The following is a 9,095-nucleotide window of genomic DNA, read 5'->3' as shown; positions in this document are numbered from 1 at the left end:
TGCTCATGGAATGCAACCGTCTCGACAGCCTGACAATTCCTCAGAGGCCAAACTGGTTTACAGACTACTTGTTCTAGAATAATCACCAAGCACGTACCTGAAAAAGCATGTTGTAGACTTCCATTATTTATTAAAAAAACAAAAAACAAACCACACGAGGAACAAGAACAAAAAATTTCTATCTTGAGTAACAAGTGACATGCACTGAATGCAATCAAAGCTGGCAGCAGGGAAGAGCTAGCACTATACAGGAATGGGAAACGTAACCCTGTAGGTAACAAAAAGAGACGGCCATGTTGCATTCTGAGGTGTTGCTCTGCCCAGAGCAGCCATCTCCATTCTGGGGTTTGAGGCATCTTGGGGCTCTCTGCCCTGGAAAGGGGGGGGTTGTTTTTCTATTTTACTGAGTCTGGTTAATCTGTACCAGGCAGTGGCTGGCCACTGATACTGGCTGTGTCTTCACAGGAAAAATAGAGGTTGCTCTGTTCAGCCTGAGATGTCTTGGTTAGCCATCTCAATGTTGATGTCTGGGATTAATTACTTGGCACTGATGGAAAAGAAACTACAAACAGGCTTAGTATGAGGGGGTACTGTAAACGTTAGGGATTTTGAATTTTCTATGTATTCATAAGTTAATAATGTCTTAACACTTTTTTTTTTTTTCTTTTTTACAAAATGTAATGATATGTAAGCTAAATGTTAGTTTAATTTCTATTTCTCAGTTGTTTTGGTCTTAGTGACTAACAAATCTGCCTTGGAGTTTGGACTGAAGATCAGTGAAGTTGGTCCCATTTTTTGTAATGGTTTGTAGAAGTCGTTCTGTAATGTTTGTATGTGTGGAATTTGTTCCAACATGTTCATAGTATCAAGCACAGTATTAGTTGTGCTGTTTTCCAAATCCCACTTGAGAAGATGGTCTTATTTGTATTACAGTAGCACCTGAGTGCCTCAGCAGAGCCAAGCACCCGATAGGCAAAGTGAGGTGGATTGGAACAGAAAAAAGAAGGGAGAGCAACTGTAAGTTTGAAAACTGTCCTGGTTTGTTATTGGACTGTTTTGGGAGAGTAGCATTCAGCTTAGCGTTGTGCCCCTGCCCAGGACCTCTACCTTCAATGAACATTAAAATGATCTTTGTCTTGAATTTTAGATACAAGGTGAGGTGGGTTTAAGCACCACAATGGCAGTGTGTATCTGTCACAAACGTTATATGCTCACTTGTTTTTCCATATTGTCCATGTGACGGAAATGTTTTGCCTGTCACCTCTTCCGAGTTGTCTTTTTAGACAAAGTAGAACCTCTTTTATAGCTTGGTAGGACTTCCATTTTCCCGTTCGTCTATGTCACCTGCCATTGTGTTCTCAACTGTTAGCATTCTCCACTTGGCTGAGGATGAGGGGGAAAAAGAAGTAATTGGTGTTACCATCTTTGCACCGAACTGTTTATGTGCTGCAGCAGATTTCAAAGAGATAGTGCACCTACTTGAATTTGGCAGCTGTTGTTAAACAAGTGGATCCCAAAGTGCTGCCATGCTATACGTCAGGCTAGTATTACAAGAACTCTTCAGTTATTATATGGCTTTCAGCTGAGACAAGCCTTATTTAAAAGAAAGTCTTTAAAGCCATAGTATTATGCTACCTCTGCAGAGGACAGTAGCACAGCTGCAGTCCTAACGTCTGTTGCATTACCAGCAAGAAACAGGGCTTGCGTTGGATACTGGTGGTCCAAACTGCTCAATTTGACTGCCATACTTCTCCCAGCAAACTTACAACCCCTCTGACCCTTTCTAGATTTTTTTCTGTCTGGCTGTGCTGGTGTGTTGCTGATGGTCCTTTACATGTGGGTAATGCAGATGCATGTTGTGAATTGTGTGTTTTGAATGAGGAGCTATAGTGCAATACTAAGATTTTGTGATGTGGATGTGTGTTTTGAACTGTTTGATGTAAGTAGAATTCTCAGTCTTTAAAACTCAAAGCTCCTGAAAGCAACGTGTTCATGTTTCATGTTGGATATGAACCTCTTTTCACTAATTCCTCTTTTGTATTTTAAAATATGACTTGCTGCAGTGAATCTCTTGTTGTCTTCTAAAGCACTCAATAAAATGTGTATCAATTCTTCTTGGTTATTTAAATAAAATCAGTTTTGTGAACTATAGCAGTGTAAGTGACTGAAGGTTCCAGGAACAGTCGCATGTCACCATCTGAAAACCTGTAGTGCAATACATGTCGTCTGATGCTAAAGCCTGAGTAAACTTTTTGGACAGTAGTTATAATTGTGTTCTTTTAAATTTTGTTCTCATAAAATTGTCAGAGCAACATGAATTGGTTCAAAATCTATTCAACCTTTAAAAACTGTTGAGAAAAAACTTCAGCACATGATAAATAGCCTATCTATCTATTGTGTGAGTTACTATCTAAAAATTGGCCACATTCTGAGCACATTTGAACTTTCCAGCTGTATCTTGCTGTTTTAAGATGTGTTTCTGCAACTGCCCAGCTCAGTTCTACTTATATTTTAGTGGCACTGCTCCTGCTGCATTTTGCTGTTTTCAAAAGATGGGCTAAATTCCAATTCAAGGAAGAGTCCATCTTCAGCCTCTCCATCACTACACTCTTTCTAGAAACAGCTACATCCATCTGTCCCTTTTTAAATACTCCAGAAAGTAAAATCGCAGCGTTGAGATTCAGGTTTGGTCCGTGCCAGCCGTTGCCTGACCCTTCTCTCTCCATCACTTGGTTATTAATAGTCCTCCAAATGCAGAAGAGTTGCAACTGGCTCCTCTGCATGCTCTTTGCTTTATAACACTGTTCAATGGCTCTTAGCTACCTTGTGAGGTTTAAAACTTTTGATATAAACTGCATTACACAGAGAGAGAGTAAAAATGTTTATTCCGGTAGAAGATGGTGTGCCTCTCTCTAAAAGCAGCTGTACCCCGCTGCTTTTCCTCCTCTGGATGTTGTCTATCACTTTCAGAATAAAGAGTCTATTTTAGATCCATGTTTTATTTCTCTTACTGGGAGCAGTGGGTGGTTTTTTAGTGGGAGTTTTGATTACAAGTTTAGGGCTCAAGCCTGGAGGCCCATTTAGTGAGCCTATGGACAAAGGATGTCCTGGCTGCACTTTGTGAGCATGAAGATAGAAATCAGGTCGTGAGTGGTTTTCTGAAGATGGAGGTGGTAAGAGGGATTTAACCCCCACCTCTACCACCACTACCAGTGTCTGCTGTCTATGGTGGTTTCTGTGTCTGAGTTAAAACTTTCTAAGAAGGAAACCACTTGGTGTAAATCTTCATTTTTCAGTAATGAGTGTCATGTTGCTGAGATGAATAATCAAAATTATACTATTATAATTGGTTATCTTACTGTATCATACCTGTATGAACCAGACTTCCTCACGAGTGTGCACAAACCACAGGAAGCTCATCGTTCACTATTCTTCTTCACTGAGTTCCCATTAAGAAACGTAAGTTGATTTTATGATGCTGGGTACTGATTCGATTTTTGGACCACCTGAAGGGAAAACGGCATTGAAGCCATGCACAGCCCCCCGCGCTCAGAGGGACAGCCACAAAGCCGGGAGGGGTGCAGCTCAGCACCAGCACCTTGCACAGGGGCTGGGTGTGGATGGGTCTGCGCCATGCGGACACGGGAGGGTACTGAGCTGGGTCACCAGTCTCTAACTGGAGCTTCGTGCCTGTGTCCCAAGAAAGTGAAGGCACCACGTTAATACCTGCTCAGAAATGTGGAACTGGCCTTTTCGGTGACTACATAAGCTGGCTGTGTGGCCCAGACTAGCGAAAGGATTGGAGAAGTCTTGTGCAGAAGCTTTATCCCATGCTGTCGTGGTTTAACCCCAGCCAGCAGCTAAGCACCACGCAGCCGCTCACTCCCCCCCACACCCAGTGGGATGGGGGAGAAAATCGGGAAAAGAAGTAAAACTTGGGGGTTGAGATAAGAACGGTTTAATAGAATATAAAAAGAAGAAACTAATCATGATAATGATAACACTACTAAAGTGACAGCAGTAATGATAAAAGGATTGGAACATACAAATGATGCACAGTGCAATTGCTCATCACCCGCCGATCGATGCCCAGTTAGTTCCTGAGCAGTGATGTCCCCAGTTTTTATACTGGGCATGTCGTCACATGGTATTGGAATACCCCTTTGGCCAGTTGGGGTCAGCTGTCCTGGCTGAGTGTCCCCTCTCAATGTCTTGTGCCCCTCCAGCCTTCTTGCTGGGCATGAGAAGCTGAAAAATCCTTGAGTTTAGACTAAACACTACTGAGCAACAACTGAAAACATCAGTGTGTTATCAACATTCTTCTCATACCTAACTCAAAAACATAGCACTGTACCAGCTACTAGAAAGAAAATTAACTCTATCCCAGCTGAAATCAGGACACATGCTAACTGCTCTCAGCTCACATTGTGTACAACTTGAACTCTCACAGTAGTATGATTGCTTCCCTGCCCAACTTAAATCAAACTCCACAGGCATCAAAATCTGAATTGTCCAAATTGTTGTAAGGGATTTTATTGATTATAATTTACCTTCATCCAAAGGAACTGTGTGTCATATATTCTTCTAATAATGAAGTTAAAGAAAGCTCTATGCTCTGTGCATAAAAAGCAGAACAGCTTCTGCTATCATGGAAATGCTGTGTATTCTAATGTACTGTTGGAAATCAGGGATAGTTTGGACTTTACATGCACCAAAAGGATTTTGTCGACCTGCCTTTCAGGGTTTTTTTCAGCACTTAGGCTTGTACTGTAGACTTGCTTTCAAAGGCTCACAGGAACAGCCTTGTTTCTAACTTGTGGATCAAAGCAATTATTGTATTTTAAGAAAGTGCTTTGAAGAAATTAATTCCCTATTCAGAGCAGGGTTTGAAAAGGATGCCTACTTATAGTTGATAGAGAGGAGAAAGAAAATATTAAATAACTGCTTCTGAACACTGTCCATCTGTAAACATGATAAGGCAGGGCATCATGAAAAACTAACATGTAATCCCATAACTGAAAGTTATGTCATTCATATACACAATGGGAAGCAAAATTAAGAGTGAAATGGTAGTTTCACTTTGTAATATTACTGTTCTTTTAAAAGCTGTGTTATAATGTTACACAACATTGACTTTTCATCAGTATGAGAGAAATATTGACTCCAGGGAAACATAATGAGAGAAATATTCATTTTTCTAACCTTGTGTTAAAGTAATGGGGAACTGTAACAGAGCATGAGATTTCAAGCAGGCTACAGTTGCCCAAAACATATTTGAATTTTAAGCTGAGCTCTAAGTGCCTGCATGGAAATTTTCCAAAAGTTTTAACCCATGAGGTTTTTCTCAAAATACATCAGCATTGTTATAAACCCAGCCAGTTTTAGTGTATGTTTCACAAGTGAATTAAAAAAAACCCTCTCTGTTTTAAAAATTCCACATATTTGAGGAGCTAAGACATTTTTTTCAACCACGTGAAAACAGGAAATAAAAGGTGACTTTTTCTTTTACGTGATATTCTTCTGAAACCAGTCCAGGCTGCTCCAAGGCCGACCAGCCTGGAGAAACATGACTGCAGGTTCATGATCATCTTTTGAGGAATATCCTATTTGCTTATTTTGCTCTGTAGGTAGCAGAAGATCAACCAGCCAGCATGGACTATGATATGCTGCAGACACAGATGCATGGAAAAGCAAATTAAAAAGTTATAAAGTCAGTAAGACTAACACTTTACTGATTTTATTTCCTCTGTGTTTTATGCTACCCACATCTCCTTCCTCTAGCTTGCCAATTTGGGGATTCATCCACATATTGTGAAGAGTTAGGACACTTGCTACCAGCCGCACAACGCGAGGCTGTGGGTCCAGAGGAGTCAGGACGCTGTGTAGGTGCCAGCGGTGGTGAGCAGACCCCTTCCCACCCAGGCTGGCTCTCCTGCAGGAGAGTTGCCCTGGAAGTGATGGTTCTCTGAAGTGGAGAAGCTCCCTGGAAGGAAAGAAAAGGGCTGGGGGCAGACCATCCAAAACAATACCTCAGCCCTTCAGATTTGCTTTCCTTCCTGCAGCTGGATGCTTCTGGGGAGCGTTGGTCTGCTCTAATGGCGAATGCTGCTTAAAGTAATGTGGTGAAACCTGAAAGTCCATCGGTGGCTCCTCCAGTAACATCTGCAAGATCATGGTTTTCACATGGCAGGTAAAATCCTAGCATTTGTTTAACTATTATTATTTCCTAAGGGACTTCTTGAGGTGTTTCGAGGATTGTTATCCTTGCACACAAATGGTTTCCTTATTGTTTTATTGTTGCCCTGTGAAGTGACTAACACTTAGTCACCTCTCAGGAGATTATCTGGTTTGGCAAGTGTGCAGCCCATAGTTATTTGATCTAGCTAGTACACCGGTGAGCTACCAAGAGTCCAAGATCTGGGAATGCAAGTGCTGGTGGTAAAGCTGTCCAAAAGTTAGTTATTTCTCTCAGATTTCCTCTAAAGGGAAATGCTCTTTGGGAAAGAACTGAGCAGTTTTGAGCGTGAGGCAGAATCTGGGAAACAGGGAGTGCTCTTTAGAGGAACATAATAGTGACAATGATACCAGACAGCTTGAGGAAGCAGAGATTTTCTGTACATCGTTGTAATTGTAAGGCAATCACATCACAGCCAACTGGGTGGCTGAGCGAGAAGCTATCATAGCATTAGATTGGAATTTGGCTGGTTTTTCCTCATAATGGCATATGCAACTGAATATACTAAATTACTAGTATAATTTTCAAAAGTAATTACTCTATTAAACAATAAAAATTATATTTCTGAGGTGACACAATGTAATGAGAAGAATAAATCTATTATGGCTGTATATCATTAAATATTCACACATTCATAGTATCATAAAATCACAGAATGGTTTGGGTGGGAAGGGACCTTTAAAGATCATCCAGTTCCAACTCCACTGCCATGGGCAGGGACACCTTCCACTAGACCAGGTTGCTCAAAGCCCCATCCACCCTGGCCTTGAACACTGCCAGGGATGGGGCAGCCACAGCCTCTCTGGGCAACCTGTGCCAGTGCCTCACTGCCCTCACAGTGAGGAACTTCTTCCTTACCTCTAATCTAAATCTACCCTCCTTCAGTTTAAAGCCATTACCCCTCATCCTATCACTACACTCCCTGATAAAGAGTCCCTCCCCATCTTTCCTGCAGGCCCCCTTTAAGTACTGGAAGGCTGCTATAAGGTCTCCCTGGAGCCTTCTCTTCTCCAGGCTGAACAACCCCATGTCTCTCAGCCTGTCTTCATTGGAGAGGTGCTCCAGCCCTCTGATCATCTTCACAGCCCTCCTCTGGACCTGCTCATTCATTTGCTACAAAACATTTTCATGTTATCAGCCCTCCCCTGAAGGCCTGTGACACAGAACTCATATTATAACACTTGCTTTTTATTTTTTTTTTGGTAGTAAAATTTGCATCCTCTCTTTTTTCCTTAGATTTTTTTGATGTGAGTTGCCTCGCCTGTTTACAAACTCTTTATATCATTGAGATTAACCAAACACCTTCATGCAAACGGAATTCCTTGCCTATGAATGAAGTCCCACCCAGCTCAGATGCCTGCTGAATTAGTCCTCTAAAGTCAGAGCCTCGTTTCCCCACATAGTCCAGGGAAAGTGGTAGGTGCCTTTGAAGGAAGGCATTTGAATGGGTAATGAGTCCAGGCATGAAAACAGCTTCAGCTCTTGCACCCTTAACCTCATATGCCTAAAGCGATGGAAGTGAAATCTCTCAACCAGCAACAAAAGAATTGGGTTTTTTTTGTTTGCTTTTCCCCTCTTACTTGTGCTAAATTGGGATGAGAGAATTACATGATGCTGCACAGTTCAGAACAACGCCTCTGTGCTGGGAGTCTGAGCTGCAGGATGAGAAACAGACCTGAGGGCTACGTGTCTGTTTGACACCTTGGCATGTGTTTGCACTGCTGAATAGGAGTGCCAGGGACCCAGGCGAAGGTTTCGGTCCCTGCGCTCCTCACTGTTCAAATATTAGCTCATTCCTGAGCCCTGTCTCGGGCTTTCTCCAAGACAAATTCTGGACAAGCGTCTAGGAACGGTTCACTTCAAGAGCAGCTCCCAAAAGGCAGTAGGGGTGAGACCATACCAATCTGGTTCCCACCACCCTACACGTCCCTCTGACATTACCCATCAAGTTTTGCACCTTCAGAGACTCTGGTGGCATGCTTTAGGACTTCTGATACGTGTCCTTAGCTTCATACTATTAAAAACTATTCTGGTGGCCTCTGGCAAACCCATCACATTGTAATGCTTTCAACTGAAAAGCATAAAAAAAATGTAATTATGTCTGAATATCCCCATACCCCTATGACCCCACACGCTCAGAGTCAAGGACTGTGTACCATGTCATAGCTGGTCTGCTCTAGATGGACCTAGGCCTACAGACTGTGGAAACAAGTGAGTTGACACCTCAGAGCCAGGAATCATTTGTAGACCCTCGGTTACTTAGTTTGATAAGCCCACCTGTCTCATCCTAAAAAGCCCTGCCTGCCAGATACAGCCCGCAGAGAAAAGGCACACTTAAGACGTGACTGAGAGACTGTTCTGAAGGAGGTGGAAATCTCCATGCATTTGTTTTGTAGATAAAGGCAATTTTTCTTCTGGTCAGGACATTGCGGTGATGACCAGATTTATCCTTGCCTCTCTAAGTATCATTAAAAGGCTCTGAGCCTAAGGCTCAAGGAGGTGGGAGCTTTGACCCTACTGTGACTCACACTGGCTCACAGAAATCACTTCAAGCCTGCAAAACAGAGGACAGGCTGTGGGGTACGTGGCTCCCAGAAGAAGAAAGGATGGGCCAAAGAATTTCCCTGTTTCTGTTTCTCTAATGCCAGCCCAGACCTGCTCCCCAGCCCACCATGTCATGGAAGGAGCAGGAGCTGCCCTTCTGCTGGGCTGTGCAGGATGGGGAAAGAAGGGAGAATCCCATCCTCATCCCTCTTCGGAGGTATAAGGAATATCAGGACATAAAAGAGCAAGCTACCCACTCATGAGGTACCAGACCCAGAGGCTGTGGGACGGTACGAGCTCTCTCAGCCAGGCCTCC

Source organism: Haliaeetus leucocephalus, unplaced genomic scaffold (assembly GCF_000737465.1).
Source record: "Haliaeetus leucocephalus isolate CR32 unplaced genomic scaffold, Haliaeetus_leucocephalus-4.0 Scaffold616, whole genome shotgun sequence".
Lineage (NCBI taxonomy): Eukaryota > Metazoa > Chordata > Aves > Accipitriformes > Accipitridae > Haliaeetus > Haliaeetus leucocephalus.
This window is presented reverse-complemented; position numbering follows the sequence as displayed.